The 18507-nt window shown below is 37.3% G+C and overlaps 1 protein-coding gene across 18 annotated transcripts in view; it reads right to left on the reverse strand.

The window, feature by feature from the left end:
• ROBO2 (roundabout guidance receptor 2) overlaps nucleotides 1-18507 on the reverse strand; it is a 1084545-nt gene that overhangs the window by 730956 nt on the left and 335082 nt on the right. The window lies entirely within an intron of this gene.

Consider the following 18507-nt stretch of genomic DNA (forward strand, 5'->3'; position numbering starts at 1 on the left):
AAAAAAAAATTTGCTTATGATCACAGGGCACTATTTTGGTAATTTCATTTCGACCGTTACAGCAGGATTAGAAATGGTGAAAGCAACAGTGTTTAAATTAACTTCACTGAGACTGCAAAGGACACTAGATATTTAATTTGGGATTTAAATCTTCAATGTGCAGCTGACAAGCTGACCAATATGAAGGACTTTCTTGAAAATTAGTGTATGCATCAAAGTTTTAAATTATTCATATGAAGAAATGAAATGATCAACAAAACCACTGGATAATTAATGAAGTTTTCATCTTGACAAGACTAATAATAAGCTTCTCTTCAATAAATTGTCAGTGATTCCTTTGCAGTAATCACAAAAGCAATTCTACTGTATGTTTACAAGCTAGTAGAATAAAAATATCAAAACTTAAAAGCCATTAGTTGAATTTTACTGATTGCTCAATGATTTTATAGGGTTGCATGAAAGTGGTTACCAAGCCAATATGTAGCTGGCATGGGTGTGAATTTACTAAACAAATGCTATCACAGAGTGAGGTAATTAGAAAATATTTTTTTTCTGATAATATTCTTTAGGAAAAATCCTAAGAATCAGCAGCAGCAGTAACAAGATGCTTATCCCTACTATATCTAGTACCACTGTAACGAGGTGAAATGAACTGTGTATTACTTATTCTTTAATTAAAGTTTCTGTTATTGTAACCATCCAGAATCACAGTAATAATGCTATACTGGATAGATGAAGACAAAGGACATTAGCATAATGCACAGGCAGTCAGAGACTGCAATACAGCCCCATTACAACTCATCTGTACTGCTCTGTCTGAGCGTCTCACATCCCCCAATTCTACTGATAGCAATATATTAAAGTGCCTTCAAATCTTTTGCAGAATATGCTATGAAAAGGAATTTGCACCTTCAGGAGGAATCTTGACAGACACAGGGGCTAAGACTTTGTGTAAAATCTCCATCGGCACCTGGAATAAGCAGAAGTGGCTGAAAAACAACAAAATATTGTTGGATCTCTTTCCAGTTGCATAACAATGGTGGTAGAAAAGCTTTATGTTTTCTTCCCTTTCTTAGTGTAAGAGCTGCCAATCAAATGAGAGCAAGTGATTTCTGTGTAATACATTCATTTTGAAAGTTATTAAAAAAGTAGAGGCTTTCACAGGGATAGAGCAGAACAATGGAAGACAAACCTATTGGAAAATTAAGTTAAGAAATCCTCAATAGGATTTGGGTATTTTTGTGTTTGTGTTAACAAGAGCTGTGCACCCTTACTTTTCAAAGATTTAGTATCTATGTTTCCTCAGAGTTTCTGAAATAAAGGCATGTTGAAGACCGAAACTTCCCTCAAAATAGACCCCCTATAATTCAGACTTTGTCTTCTCTATTGTTTCTTCTTGCTCATATTCACAGAGTGATATCACTATGTCATTTGTGGCTCTGCTTTTCTAACAGTCTAAGCAGCATATAGAGTTAGATAATTTAATCCCAAGAACTATCTCTTTGAAAAAGTTAGGCTGCCACCTTATTTTGTTAAAATACTGAAGCAATAAACCTCCAGATTGTTTAGGACATCATTCCCACCCATAACTGTAAGTAAGACCCAGCAATATTGGTAGAATATGTGAAATATCCTGTATGGTCCTTCTTCCACATTCGTTGGTAAATTTCTCCATTCACTCTCAACCGAGGCTAGGAGCTTCCCATACACGTAGGGAGCATCATATATTTCTTAATTGCCTACTTCGTTACTGGTTCTGTGGGGTAATGACCCATGCCCGAGCAGCTGCCTGCCCTTCTGTGACTGCAGGCATCCTAGCTGCGGGCAGTGGGGCACCTCACCTGACCAGGCACCTCTCATGTCAAGCATAGTTGCGGCAAGAGGCAGTCTGTGTCCCTTCGCAAAACCAAATGACCACACGGCATTAAGTAGGAGGGAACTGCTCCCTGAAGAGCTGAGTTCTGGGGTCAGCAGAAGCCTCTGAGGCTCAGCACACCCTTCTCCTCCTGCCTGCTGCTGCAGCAGAGCCCAGTGGTGGCACACTTCTTTGTTTGCAGGCTGGTATGGTGCGATGCAGGCACTGGCTGCACTTCTTTGGCTGGTCTCTCTCGTTCTCAGTCGCACTGTGCCTCTTTGTGTTCATCACAGGGAACTGAAGAAAGCAGCCACAGCTCAAAGCCGTTTTGATAGCAGAGGCCAACATGATATCCACTGACATGTGTGTGGGACTGATTCCTGCTCATGTAACCCACAGGTCAGCCTTTTGGTTTCAGCGGAGTGACAATACGCAAGATTGAAGCAATGACTGAAACGAGCTCTATGTCTTTAAACAATAAAGAAATAAGAAATGTTTAAAGATAGCTTTTTAAAACTGCAGCTTTATGCTTTTCTCGTTGATGAAAGCAGTGCCAAGACTTTAACTCCTTACAAGAAAACACCCACAATGGAGTCAGAATAGCAGAACCCATGCTACACTCTCTGTAGACATTCCAGACACTGTGTGTGCTGTCCCAGGAACATCTGCTACTTTCTTCTGGGTAAAAACCTGTTGTTTGTAACTTGTCTTCCACCTACCCAGAGGCAGTGATGCCTCACCCTTCCCTTTTAACTCTTAAATGGCAAGTTTCATCATCTTTTCTAGTCCAGTCTAATAACTGCACCATATGCAATCAATCTAACTGTAGCTAATCATGTGAGCAGTTACAGACCCCATGAATTTATGTGCGGTTTATTGGTACTCTGTGCAGCAGAATACTATGCAGACTATTTTAAAGACTCACCCAGCATAACCATAACTTTACAAGAGGGAAAATCCCAAACTATTTCTGGGTGATCTTGGAGATTGAAAGAAAATCAGCTTCCCATCAAGAGTGGCTCTGACTGGAGACAGAAGTGCCAGGAAGGCTGCTGCTGCATACACATAGGAGGAACTCTGTGCCAAGTCCCCAGCAATGCTTTAGGAACAGGTCTGGGATCACATTTAGCATTTAGCATCTGGGATCACATATTTAGCATCCTACCTGGGAAGCTGCCATGTACAGATTAACAGCTATGATCCTGCTATACCGAAAATAAATAATGTGGGGAAATTTTGTAGCTGCTTTATGGAGAGGATTCTCTTCCTCAGTATATCTGTTCAGTTTCTATTCTTGCTACAGGATATGAAATGAGCCCGTTACCAGATTCTAAAGCAACATTTTGTTGTTGTTGTTTTCTTTTTCTTTTTTTTTCCTAAGTATACTATAAAAATGCTGTTGGCTACATGTATTTATGATGATTATTCTGAAACTGGAATGTGCACATATACTACAATGCATTTACAGATAGGTAAAAGAATCTTAACAACATCATTTTGTCAGTCCTTCTTTGTGCTATCATATAGTCTAGCTGCGATTTAGAAATTGAGTTAAAGTACCTTTGCTTGGGTATTTCTTTAGGTTTATTTGTGAAAACATATTCTAAGCATGCATCTTAAATGTGATAACTTGGCATTGCATTGGCAAATCTGGTTCCATATCATTTGGGTCCCAGATTTCACAACACCTTACACTCTGTTCTTATGAGAAGCCAAAGGCAGTGTTTTTGTCAAGTAAGAGGGAATGATACGCTGTGAGACAGACGGTGGAGAATTCATAGCTGGCTAGCTGGCTGTTGTGGTTTATTATTATTATTTTTTTGGAGATAGATTGTGGGGATGAGGGTATGGGGTTTGATTTTTTTAAGGAGTGCAGAGTTCTAACAAAACCTGCCATTTCAAGTTTTATTTATTTCTTATATACAATAATAGTTTCCTGATTGCCATGAGACAGCAAGCTAAAGTGTGAAAATACTGTAGCAGCTGTGGTGGCAACACATGTCATTTCTGTGCATACGCTGAGATTTTTCTCATGAGACTCTTAAACATATGCAATGAAGCATTCAATACACGCAGTTAATATCTAACAGTAATTCCTGCACGTGTTTGTGTACTATATTGGCAATGTCTGGAATGACTGCCAGCTTTTAAGAGTAAAAGATAAGCATGACAACATCCTGCTAAGATTGCTATATCCCAATCAAAAGACTGATATGTCCCAATTAAAATAGAGGGACTGATTTTGTTTTTATAGTCATTGTTTGGTGTTCCTTATGGAGGAAGTAATTAATACAACCAGGCAAGACTAGGACTGTCTCATGGGACACACAATCCTTCTGTAACTTGATTTGATTAACTTTTTTTTTTTTTTCTAGCTATAATTCTTCAGTAAATTCCCCACCTTCTCCTACTTGTATGTTTATAAAAAACAAACAAACAAACAAACAAACAAACAAAAAACAACAATGAACTAAAATGCCAATTACATTGTCAGTGTGACTGCAAATTTTATGTTGCAATTTTTTCCTGTGCTTTAAGTCAATTCCTGCTGGAAAAGGGCAGCTGACATTATTCAGCAAGCGTCATTTGTATGTTTTTTCCCTTCAACACGTGCCATTGAGATAGATGATTAAAATCCTTCAAAGCCTTGAGCTCTGCCTAGACTTGAATTCTGCTTTTGTTCTTTATTTTCAGGGAATTTAAGAATAAAACCAGAACAGTTGTGGATGAAAGGAATGAAAGCTGAGCTGGTTATGGAGGGGCACTCTCTTTTTGGCAGGTAAAAGAGAGGATGAGGGATAACAACACAGGTCACAGCACACACAGAATACTTAAATTCTCAGGGAGCGACCATTTCACTGAACTCAGGATGTGGCTCTAGCTTCAAGTGTTTTGAATCTCTTATTAGCAATCTGCTGGTAGCCTCTGTTCTGTGCTAAACAGATTTCTTTTTCTTATCCATGTAAAAAATCAGATCCTGAGTTTAAAACAACAACAACAACAACAACAAATCAAAGCTCTATCACTTAGATTTATCTGCTTAAACAAAAAGATACAACTCCTGATTTTGCGTTTACAAGTACACTCTCATGCCTGCAACTACACAGGTCCCACCCCATCCAGAGTTAAACTAATGCCTGTTATTATTATTTTTTTTTTAACTTCAGCTGAGTTTAAAACAGATAGAAAATTATTGCTTGAGTTTATACATGACATCGTACTTTTCAATCTATTTCACTTCTAAGATTTAATCCATTTCATTGTCTTAAATCATTCAGTAGTCTTCTCCCCTTCCCCACTCCTTTCTGAAAGTATTCAAAGTTTGCAATTATAAAAAATCCTGAAATACTTCCCCTGAACCAAAGAGCAGGTGAGTAACTGCTAAATCTAAGAATAATGTGCTGTAATGGAACTGAACCTTCCTCTTTCTGATTTAAATTTATAAAAATCCACGTTATATAAATGCTTGTCACCTGTATTGAATTGGTGCCAGTCCATTCAAACCACAAAACATACAGACACTTTGCTCACACTTCCAGCATCGTCTATAGATATGCATATTTCTTACAACTGAAAAAATCAAATTTTGTTACTAAATAACCAAACGTGGATGGTCACAATCCAGAAAACAGTAGGTAGGTGTTTTAATGAACATATTTAATATTTGGCCTAAATCTTGGCCCGTGTAACAGACCCACATGCATCTGTTTTGAGAACCACGGAAGTCAGGCAGGCTCAGAGCAAGGTTAAATGCAGAGCTGGTTATTGCTGACTGGTTAAGGGTATAAGACTTAAGAATTCAGTGCTCATTCACACTGAATACCATTATTATAGTTACTCTTATGCAATAAAAAATACATTTCTCTTATTATATAGCATGTCTGCCAATCATCTGTGAATCGATGGAGGCTATTTAAGAAGAAAAGAAAAAAAGAGTGAAGGGAAACAGAGCTGTCTAAGAATGCTGATTTAGAAAAGCCATAAAAATAATAGGTCAAGTTTTCTGTTTCTTTCTAATTTTTGGAGCTCGAAAAACTCCCCTTGGTTTCAGTGGAGCAACACTGATTTTCATTTGCTGTATATCCATTCCCTAATCATACACAAATCTTCTGTTATTCATCTGCATGTCTATTTTTTAAAGCTGAGTTGGGTTCAAAAAACAAAATAAACCCAATGCAAAGAAATTCTACAGAAGCCACTGAAAGTGCAATTCCCACTTTAATGTTAAATCTGTTTATCACTAAAAATATAAATGCTATTACTAATTTTTACGATAAGGTTGAATTTGTATAGCAATACATGTTCTAATACATTTTCTGGTATATCTGCCTAGAATGATGTTTTAACTTTTTTATTATTCATATTTGTAGATGAGTAATAGATGAATAGATAGAAAAGGATATTCATAAAATCTGTAATTTTACCCATGCAGTTCTGGGGGATTAGTGGGCAGTTATAGAATAAATAATGTTCTTTCTTGGCACTTCAGTCTTGGAAAGAAATAAAACATTTCAACATAAGGATGCAAGAACAAACATCACAATCAAAACTGATAGTGGTTGTATAATCATTCTGCATATTTTATTGGCACAATACATTTCTGAGGGGTTTGCGAGGCATGCAGCTCGATGACAAACTGAGCTTTGCCTATGAAAAATCAATTATTTTGATTGGATTTTTAAAAAGCATTTCAATATGGAACCACTGCACATCACTTATGAGGCTTGAAATGCACCAGAGCACAGCATTTCCCATTTAGCAAGCCAAGAATATATCTTATGAACTGTAGAAAGTATTTCACTGCAAATGCAACTACAGTTTTCAGCTGGGAGAAAGAGGATCATTGATCTGATTCACAGCCATCTCCTTGGAGCAATTCCATCCTTTGTGAAAGGTTCTTTCCCAAGCCTGCACATCACCTAGAGCTCACAAGTGTTCCAAAATCAGGGTCTTAATTCTGCATACACATGCATAAGTGCTAATTTTCCTGTCAGCAATCCTATTGAAATAATTGATTAATCATACAAAGATTTTTCTTTGGCTGACACTAGACATGACCCACGTAGGTTTTTGCAGGAATAAGATCAAGGTGTAAATAGTTTGCAGCGGGATACATTTCACTTTCGACAGGGATTTAAGATTAGGGATATGCTGAGTCCACATAAAAAAATAGGAGAGGGCTAATTAAGGTGAAGCTCTGAAATACCCATCCTGAAGTATATATAGGAATCGAAATAAGAAGATGTCATAGGCAGCATGTGATAGTCAATAAAGTCACAAATTTAGCATTCCAATTCTGCAGCTCACTGTCTTCAACTCCTTGAAATTAGTGCAATAAATCTTGCAAGTATTAAAATATATGTAAATGTGGCCCTATTTTCTTCATATGTATTACACCATTGAAGTTCACATTTTCAAGTTCACTGAAATCATTAGAGGTAGGTAGTTACTGAAAGAATAGTTTTTCACATTGTTACAAGCCCTTAGAGATTTTGGAAAAATACCAGGTTCTGAAAGACTCCTGACAAAACTGTTGGAACCTTGCTTGTGAAAGAAAATGGCAGAATGAAGTCCAATCCCCTGTTATTTCAGGTGGCCATATCATGAAATCTGTTCAAAAATAGGATTAATCTCCATCTTAAAACTAATTAACTTTTTGCCCCCATGACTCCCAGTGGGAGACTGTATCTTCCAGCATCTCATGATTCTGCCATTAAACACTTCTTCATTTTCAATCTACATTTATCTGCAGACATCTTATACCTAACTATTTCTCTAGTGATATTTTCCCCTAGCTCTTTTTCCATTTTGTTTTTCCTGCTGAGGTATTTATAGGCAGCAATTCTAAAGCCTCAGGTTTTTTCTTTCTGTCTAAGACAATATCCTTTATTTTCCTCTCATAGAATACTTGCTATCCCTAGTCACTCTAGTAGCTTTATTCCTATAGTCTGACTCTCTTTTTCTGAAACTTGGTGAAGAGCACTGTACATTGTATTTCAATAAGAGTCTACCAGTGCCCTGTACAATGGCTTTGTCTCTAACAGTCTGATACTTAGCCACATCCTAGGGTCTATTCCCCCCTCTCACACTGCTATCTCAAATATCCTGATGTTGCTCAGGGGAACCAGGGACTTCTCTTCTCATATATGTTCTTTTCATCACTGATCATGCCGGTTTTCCTATGTAATAACTTTGTCAACAGCAAATTTGGCAAGTACATTCCAATTTTTAGTATTGAAAATATTAAAATATTAAATATCACTGAACCTAATTCCTGAAGAACTCCACAAATGAATGTGTGACTCTTCTTTCTAATTTCCCCTTTAATATTTGCCTTTCATTCAGTTTCTAACTGCTTTACAATTGCTCTACTAAATCCCTGTCTTCTCATGCTTCACTAATTACGTTTTATCAAATGCCTTAGTGAATCCAAATAAAGGATGCAAGCATGCAATAAAACTTCTCCATTTATAAAATCATTACATACGGTACAGCTGCACAACATTTACTGTATTTCTCTTTAATTCTCTGTATTTTTTTAATCTGTATTTGTTCCAGAACCTTACCTATACTGAGATGCAACCAGCAGGCCTGTTTACTTTCATGTCTGTCCTACCAAGGTCTTGGCACTTTGTAGTTCATTTGTTCTCACAAAGTAATTTCCTACATTTTTCAAATTTCGCTTCTCTAAAAGTATTTATCTTTCCATTTAATTTTGGCTGAATGAATTAATGACTGCTCAATTAGATACATAGGCAATAATAATTGGCAGTATTTAAAAAACAAAATCTTTAAAACTGATTGACAATATAGTGAAGAAATCTGTTGGCTGCCACATGCAAGAATAACTGGGTTATCATTACTTTTAATAGTAGTATGCAATGTATTTCTGGGAAGTCAAGATATTTCACTGACACATTGGAATGAAACAGTTCCTAATATTTATCCTACTAATAACACTACAGATGATTCATGTCTGTACTCAGATCTGTCCTGGGAGAAATACCAAAAAGTTTCCTCCCACTATGCTTCCGCAAAGCAATCAACGTATAAGAGATTCCATTTTATCCAACCTTCCTTGTACTCCGGAATCAGTAATAATTTAAATTTTTACTCTAATACATTTATTTATTTCAGTCTTCCTTAACACTCAACAGCACATCACACACCATATCTTTATTTTCCCTAAAGATATCCCCACCTCCCCACCACACAGCATGACTTTGGCAAATCTGACTTTTTCTGTTCTTCAGAGTTGAAATCTGTTCCTAGGTCAATTACTAAGACAACTCAGCTGCACAACAACCCTTGGCTGTTTTTCACAGGAAGGGAAAAAAAAAAAAAAAAAAAAAAAAAAAAAAGTTGCTCTGAGAGTACCAGAATTAATGAAGCCCCATTACCTAAGGATTTTTCTTTGCCCCCCCCCCACCCCCACCCATCCTTTCCCTTACTATCTCGCTGTTGAGAACTGGAAGCCAACTGAAAAAGGACTGTAGTCACAAGGGCACAGACAAACTAACAACACAACCTCCCACACACAGCAACAGCACATCCCATTCTCCAGTTCACTTGAAGTGTGGACATAACAGTTCTTCAACACAAAGATGACCTCTCCCTTCTGATCTCATCTAAAATCCGGCATCATAAGTTCAAGTTCTGGCCTTCTGCTTTTCAGGCTTTGATCAGAACATATTTCTGTTGTTTTTCTGACCCAGATTTCTAGAGGAAGTAGGCAGAGCACTTCAGTTCTGTTTTATTTATCCAACTACTGATCTAGTAAATTTAGCACTTTTTTTCTTATACTCATTTTCTGTTCTTGTATCCTAAGCTAGATGAAGACATTATACAGCCACTGCTGAATTTCTCAACTCATTCTTTAAATTAAAGCTCTTATCAACATCAAAAAATTTGGCAGCAATGCTAAATCTTTAGACATCCATCAGAAATTACCAGTTTAATTGGAGATTAAGAGAACTATTTTGTAAGAGAATATAGTGCCACTGGGATTTACCTGTGAGAATTAATTATATTACAAATTTGTTAAATGACATCAGGAGTCCTACATTTTATATTTCTATGTTGAAAAAAATAGTAACACCAAAATACTCAATTCTTATAAATTCTCAAGGGAATAAGAAGAGATAGGAAGCTCAGACACATGTTAGAAGTGTATCTTCAGGAGAATACATATAGGAGAAACTGTTTCTGAAAGTTACTTTCTTAATGACCTCTGAAGTATGTTTGCTGCTCAATGCAGAGTTAAGTAAATGCCATCTAGAAAATGGAACTGTTACAGAAAAAGATACAGTGAGACAGATGCACACTAGGTATTAATACTACACCCCTATTTATAGCTTTAGAGGTGAGAAAATCTCCCACGTAGGATACACATGCCTCATCTTTGCAGAGTGCAGCAAAGACCACTCATTTAGCATATGGACATGGGAAGAGCTCCTGTAAGGACGGTGTCATTGCTTCTACCAGCTTTGCACTGAACTTCTCAGGGGTTCTTTAAAAGCACTAATTCTGATAGCAGACATATATTCTGGTAGATACCCATTGAGAAAGAATGAATGAGCTGTTTAAAGACTGTATCATTTGAAGATGCTCATGTTTACAGGCCCCCGGGCTTGTGCAAGGACTGTAGTGACACCCTGTGCTATGCAGCTAATATGAACTTATTTTCATCATTTGTAAAAGGGAAATACATACTAACTCTTTAAGAATGGCTGACTACCAGCTTGGAAGTGATGGAACAATTTGAGTACTAAATATGTCACATGATCACACAAAATGTAAAAAGCAGGCCGGAGAAATGAAAAGAAAATATGGAATTTAATGCTGAAACCTGTTTGTTTGACATTTTAAAAATGAATAGGGGTTGTACAGACCACACCGCTCCCAGAAGGTAAAACTGCAGTCAGGAATAATTGTATATGTGAAGAGACCTGTCCCTCACTAAGACTGCCATCACACTTTCTCTGTTCAATGTGGTATTTGGGCCTGGTATGAAGATTATGTAGCTTGTACGTCTTCAGAGACTACCCATGTCCCAATATATGTTGCAGCATATCTACCACTTTCTGATTGCAAATTGTAAATTTTGACACTCTAAAGGGGAAGAAAAATGTTACATTATATGTAACACTGACTGAGACACTTGTGTTTTAATCTGGCCACATATTCTTACCAAATGATTCTTGTAAAATTAGGAAGACATTTATTCTGTCCCTTATTCATGCATGTTCCTATGTTCATATATATTGCAAAGCTGCTAAAGCAATGGCATTTTATGAATGCTATGCTTGATTATTCAGGCCATGTTATAAGTGGAAGCCATTTAAAATTTCTGGGTGCAAAAAGAGTAAAAAGAATCATAGAATCATAGAACCATACAACGGCTTGAGTTGGAAGGGACCTTAAAGATCACCTAGTTCCAACCCCCTGCCATGGGCAGGGACACCTCCCACCACACCAGGTTGCCCAGGGCCTTGTCCAGCCTGGCCTTGAACACCTCCAGGGATGGGGCATCCACAGCTTCTCTGGAAAACCTGTGCCAGTGCCTCAACCCCCTCTGAGTGAAGAATTTCCTCCTAATATCTAATCTAATCTCTCCGCTTTGAGTTTAAAACCATTTCCCCTTGTCCTATCATTATCTGCCCGTGTAAAAAGTTGCTCTCCATCTTTTTTACAAGCCCTTTTTAAGTATTGAAAGGCTGCAATGAGGTCTCCCCAGAGCCTTCTCTTCTTCAGGCTGAACATCCCCAAACAGAACTTCCTTCTGCTGTATCAACTGCATCATTCAGCTTGCCATCATCTGCAAACTTGCTGGGGGTGCAGTTATGGAAATATGTTTTCTTGTTACAGACTAATTAAATGTTTTATGTATTAGAATTTCTGTAAGGATACAAAAAAGGAACACATCTGAAAAGTATAAGAACATCGTTTCCCTTTCCAGCTGGTCACCCTGGCACATAGGCAACAGGTCTGAACCCTTTGCAGTCAAGCAGTAACTCTGCTGAAAGAAGTACTATAACTCCACTGGGATTATTCCTCTTTAGAGAAGAGCCCTGAGGCATATCCTAGAGGAACTCCTTCCATTTAACAACTGGTAGATAAGAAAGGATGCCATGAGGAATCACTGAGATATAAGTAAGCTAACCCCTGCTGAAATAAATGGCCAGACTGACTTATGTCACTCTAGAGAGCTGTCATGATATGACTGTACCTTCCTCAATGGGCTCTGCAGTTAAAGATACTGTCTAATGATGTGTGTCACCACATAATGATAATGGTCTTCATGGAGTTTCTCTTTAATGATGTGTATTACTTTGTAATGATAATGGTCTTCTTGGAGATAGACTATAACTTTAATATCACAACCCCACTGAGGAGCCTATACTCAAAACATTACGACTCTTGTCCATGACCTCTGTTAGCAGCCCGTTAGTCAGCGGGTAGTCATAAGAAGGCAGAAAAAGCCTTCAAAGAAAAAAATAAAATTAAAGTTAGAGGGCATAAGCCTTCCAAGTTGATGGAGAAAATATTGTACAGAACAAATATGCATACATATATATAAATTTGTATATAAATAGCATAACCTGTTTTTCCTCCATTTTCGCCCTTATGATTGCTTATTCGTCCTCAAAAAAGTATTTGAAGAATTTTATTTTTCTTCACCATAGCAATAAATTGGAGTTTGCAGCTGGGAGATGAAAGCAAATTTATATGTGCCTCCCAGGAAACCTGACCTTTTGTTTGTTGGAAAATCATAAAGTGTCACAAGAGATCTTTTGTGCTGATTTCTCTCCTCTTCTGTCACTCATTGAACATTTTGGCCATATGTGAAGCAAGGCTCAATAGTTTCTAGTACTTTTTGTAGATTTCTAGCCTCAAAAAAAAAAATACACAAAATAATTGTAATTAGCAGAACTCTTCGCCAGTATGATAATAAGATGGATTGCACTGTCCACAAAGACTCCCTAGTGTGTTTAATTTGACATGATTCATCTCCTATCATTATCTTGAAAATAAAAAAGAAATAAAAAAGAAAGAAAATTCAATTCAAGTACACACACACACACACAAATAACATCCATTCAAATCAGAACAGATAGCTAGACAAGAGAAAAAGGGTTGCAATTGAGCATTTCCTAAAATCCAACTTCAAATTTGAAATCTGCCCAACTTAAACTTAAATCCCAATTTTTATTTTCTGATGTTTGTAGATGTCTGGCCTCTGGTATCAAACTAAAAAATTATTATAATACCTGGAAAATTATTTCATAGCATTTCTATCCCAACCACATAGACTAAAAAACTGGACAATGTGCCTATAATAAATGAACTGAAGAACTTAAGAAGTGACCTTAATTATTGGCTTTGCCACAATTCAGAAACAGTGTAGTCCTCTAATCATGCATTTTCATCTGAGAAAAGAAAATACCTGCCTCCCTCAAAATAGATATTGTACCATGTTTTAATTAGAAACTAAGAAGACAGGCACTGGAAACTACTGGAAGCTACAACTAATGTAGCTACTTTAATACCTTTACAGGCAAACCAAAATAAATTGGGCATCAGTGAACATCTTCACCATATTCATTTGGGTTTATGTGACAAGATTTTGGTAGCGGGGGGCTGCAGAAGTGGCTTCTGTGAGCCAAGCCCAGCAGTTGCTCCATATCAGAGCCAGCTCCAGACAGCTCCAAAAGGGACCTGCTGCTGGCCAGAGCCAGGGAGCGAGGCTGGTTGGGCCTCTGAGAGAGCAGATTTAAGAAAGGGAAAAAAACTGCTGTGCAACAGCAGCTGGGAGAGAGGAGTGAGAAGCAGCCTCACTCTTCTTCCAGCCTCAGCAGGTAGACAATGAGAATGAAGGAGCAACAGATGATGAAGTGTTATGGACTGACCACAACCCACATTCACTGTTCCCCTGCACCACCTGGGGTAGGAAGTAGAAGAAAGTGGATGATGAGGAAGGTGGTTTGAGTTTGCTCTTAGTTTCTCACTGCTCTAGTCTGTTACTAGCAACAGGCAAGAAATTTTATCAATCTCCCTGTGTTGTGTTTCACCCATGACATTAATCATTGAATGACCTCCCTGTCCTTATCCCAACCTATGAGCCTTTTCCCATCGTATTTTCTCCCTCTGTTCTTTTGAGAAGGTGGAATGAGAGCGGTGTGGTGGACCTTAGCTAGCCATCACTGTGAAAACACTACAGTCCTCTGGACATTTCGACATAGCTTGGTAGAATTTTCTTTTAAATTTAGACATATGCACCATAGACATCTACACTGGAACTAGTCATCCTCTATTCCTTGATGAAAGAATGAGGAATAGGCAGATATGTATTTGAGATGCCTATCTTAGTACTACAGAAGACCTTAAATGAACTATGTGATTTTATTTTATAAATCTAATATCATATCTATTTTACTTATGGGAAATTCACTTGAAACTTCATTTTCTTTCCTATTAATACAGAAAACTAACTGAGGGGTTGAAATTTACTTGTGCTCTAGTCCTTCCTATGCAACTTCCTCTGAAAGTTTCAAACGGAATTGAGAATGAAGCCCCAGTTAGACATAAACTTAAGACTGTGCCTCAAGATTCCAGATGTGACAGCTAGAAAAACATTAGTATTACTCGTAAACTAAGCAAATTCAGTAAGGAATTACTGACAAATAGCTGCATATCATTTAATTTTTACTTATTAATTCTCCAGAATTTTATAAAGTGATTTCATTTATGATGACAAGAATGAAACTATACCATTTTGCACAGCTGGTGCCAATGAAATGTCAACAGAGTGTAACAAATCCAGCATTATTTATTCCAAAAATTCAATATTGCTGCAATGTAGAAACTTTAACTTAAACACCCACAGAAGCAAATAAAATTTATCATAACTATTTCTCTTCTGCTTTTGGTTTATCCTTTGTAGGAAAACCAAATGCATAATCACATCACTCTGTCAGAGATATTCTCCAATATTCACTGTAAACTATTCAGGAAAAGCACTCTAAATAGGATTTCATTATCCAGATAGCTTATTTTCTAAACTTTAACAGAAGCCATAATCAGTGGATGAGATATCAGGTTTCTAAACTGCATGTTAATTTTGAAGAACTATCATGGCTGTGATTGAATGCCAACTAATTTTGAAAGATTTTGGAGAAGATTTTAAGCGACATTATAAGCAGTTCTACATAAAATACATCATACTTCATGCACTTCCAAATGAGCCTTTATTACTGTAAGCAAAGAGTTTCTAAAATAGAAATGGGTAAAGTAAGAATTTTATATTTTATCCTGTTACCTCCTAGTACCTATTTTAATGCACATCACAAGAGGGAGCTATGTTTTGTAAAATTCCAGTGTTGCTTTGATGCTTTCTAAAACATAATCAGTGTGTCAAAATACTTTCAGAATTTCCCAAGCAGAACAGAGGTTCAGTCTTATTCTCTGTCAGGTCAGAGTCAATATGTGCTCAAGGATATGAAGGGCACAATGCCATTTCATGCTGTTTTCTTAAGATTAGATAGACATCTATATAGAACTGATAATAGTTATTAACACCTGTGAAAACATCACTGCTTAAAGGATGCCTTTTTTCAGGGTGGTGGCAATTAGCTTTTCCAGCAAGCAAGCTGAGTCACTGAGAGGTGCATATTTTTATTGCCCATGGGATTCACTTGCCCACTTCTACAGAATGAGCAGTTGGCTAGGGCAGCTGCAGGAAGTGAGAGCAGCTCCTTCTCTTCCTGTTTTCATAGTTCTGCCTCTCCTGCCAGGGCTCTGCAGGTACATGAAGGTCACTAGCTGATGTTCACCACACCTGGAGAAAAGCAGTCAACCATGTAAGGAACCAGACAGCAGTTCCTTAACTTCTCTGGGGGGCACACAGTCACAACAAGGGAAGTTGGAACAGAAAGAGCTTTGTTTCAGGGTCAATCTACTTCCTCTCCCTACCTGGGGAATAACAGCTCTCACATTTCATCCTGCTAGTCAGAAGGACTCCAAGAGGATTCTCCAGTAAAGCACTGCTTAATCCTCCTAAATTTTTGGGATGAAAGACCTTCTGCAATAAGGCAGGTGAGACGGAGGAACTGCACTGAGCTAAGAAAAGGCAGATTAGACACAGTGGACAAGAAAGGCATGGCAAGATTAGTTGTTTGGCAGCATACAAGCCTAGATGAAGATTCTGATGTGCTTTCATTTTTGCAGGCCAGCAAGGCTGCTGGAAAAATCTGATTGTATTAACATAGCTTAAATGGTTACACATACCCTATCTATGTGAAAACTAAACTGATTTTTTTTTTTTTTTTTTTTTACTTTATATAAGTACATATCTGTAATATATGTTCTCCTCTGTCCATGCAATCAGGTAAAATGGTTCATCTTTTTTTTTTTTTTTTTTTTTTTTTAACAAGGATTGTCATTACTTTTTTCTTACTTCTGTGTATCAGTTCATATTTTGATGTAATAAATACAACTTATGCCAAAATAACTCCACATAGAAGAGGTTGTCATTACAATATCACTGTCTAGATCTTTAGACCAATAAGCATCCGCGTAACACAGATCAAGGCTTTGGTCAACAATAGTTTAGTCCATATATTGGTCCAATATAAAGCAGGTTCCTGCTATAAGGAACCTGCTTTAGCAGGCGGGTTGGACCTGATGATCTCTTGAGGTCCCTTCCAACCCCTACAATTCTGTGATTCTGTAAATATGTTCCCAGCCCAGACAATTTCTTCTCAAATCTCAGAAAGCACACCCCTTTCTGGCCTCCACATTCCCATTCTTGGGCTAGCTATTGCAAAAGTGTTTCTTTAAGCTTCCTCCCACTATTAGCCCCTACTGTGCTCGTTAAAGTGACTAAGAAGTATTATTTATTTGCAGACAGGCTTGTGCTTTTTGTTGGTTTACCCTCAGATTTGATTACATCCTGTTAAATGTTGAGAGGAAACAATAAAATCTCTCACATGAGTCTCCATTGGGATTAAGTGTCACTGTACAAACACAGAAAGAACGTACTTACTCCCAAAAATGCGAACCGACCCCTGCTTCACAGCAACTAAAAACCACTTTTCCTCTTTTTTTTACTGCTTTATGTGCTACCGTTTTATTGAGATTTTTGTTTCACACCATGTGACTGACAGAAAGGAATAAAACATATGGAACTTGCCAGAAATCAGCACAAATATACTAGAATAAAATTGGCATAGAGCACTGAAAAATCAAATCCCATGAACAGACATGAGTTGCCATATGATAGACTAGAAACAGGTTCCAAACTAAATCAACAACTTAAACTATGTTCGAATATTACAGTCTTTCAATGTTAAGGAAGTTTGAAGTTAGAATTCATTCTCTTTATGTTACATTTAGAACAATTGGTTGCATCCTCTACAAAGGAATAGCACGTCTTAAAGCTCTAGCATCTGAACAGTTCTTAAGAGTGATCTAAAACAACTTTCTCTCTTTCCATTTTTTCCTTCAATAAAAAACATGGCAGACTACAAGGAAGATACCGCATTTGTGCATGTTACCAGTACTTAATAAAAATAAAATAACATAAAATAACATAAAATAAAATAACATAACAAAATAACATAACATAACATAAAATAAAATAAATACTGAAGACATATTTTATGGAAAGTATAACGTGGTTTCTATGAATTTCTACCTTTTCTGAAAGATGAGCTCTAGATACTGTTATAGGCATGCATCATAATCAGTATCTACAAGTTAGAGTCACAGAATCATAGAATATCCCGAGTTGCAAGTGACCCATAAGGATCATCAAGTCCAAATCCTGGCACAGCACAGGTCTACTGAAAAGTTTAGACCATGTGACTACGTGCACAGTCCAATCTCTTCTTAAATTCAGACAGGCTCGGTGCAGTATGCTTCACTGGGGAGCCTGTTCCAGTGTGTGACCACCCTCTTGGTGAAGAACCTCCCCCTGATGTCCAGTTAAACTTGTGCACAGGGTAATTTTTGAAACCCTATGTTCATGATCACATAATATTACCAGCACTATTGCACTCTTTCAGGTACTCAGTAAGCCACAATCTGTTTTGGAGAAATACATGCTAAAAAGAGCAAAACAGAAAATTATTACTAAGAAAATTAGTAATAATTTCTTAGAAACCCCTGAGAAAAAAATTAAGCTTTCATCTAAAATTTATAGTTCCACAAATATAGATGAAGACTTTTTCCCTCACAGATGGAAAGAATTAAAAGAAGGAAGTCAAACTAAGCCAACAATTAAAACAGCTTTAGCAGTAAATTAACAGTTTGCTCAGTAATGAAAACCATCAATTGCCAACTGTAATGAAATGCATTATTAAAAACATAACAATGCTGCAAAAAGACATAATCTAAAGGAGTTATGCAGCGTGGGAAATAATTAAGTCAGAGTAACAGCAGCAATACAAAACAAGTGAGACCTACCATTCTCTGCCTATGGGCTGTGGACCACATGGAAAGGGAACACGTGCTGACCTCTTTTTCTACCTGTTGTCTGTATAAATCCAAGATGTGCATTTCTGGGGTAGCTTGCAGGGTAGCAGGCAATCTAGCCACTGGAGGCAGTGAGTGGATGATGGCTAAACTTTTGCAACCAGAGTCCAAATTGTGGA

This window comes from Oxyura jamaicensis, chromosome 1 (assembly GCF_011077185.1).
Source record: "Oxyura jamaicensis isolate SHBP4307 breed ruddy duck chromosome 1, BPBGC_Ojam_1.0, whole genome shotgun sequence".
Taxonomy (NCBI): Eukaryota; Metazoa; Chordata; class Aves; order Anseriformes; family Anatidae; genus Oxyura; species Oxyura jamaicensis.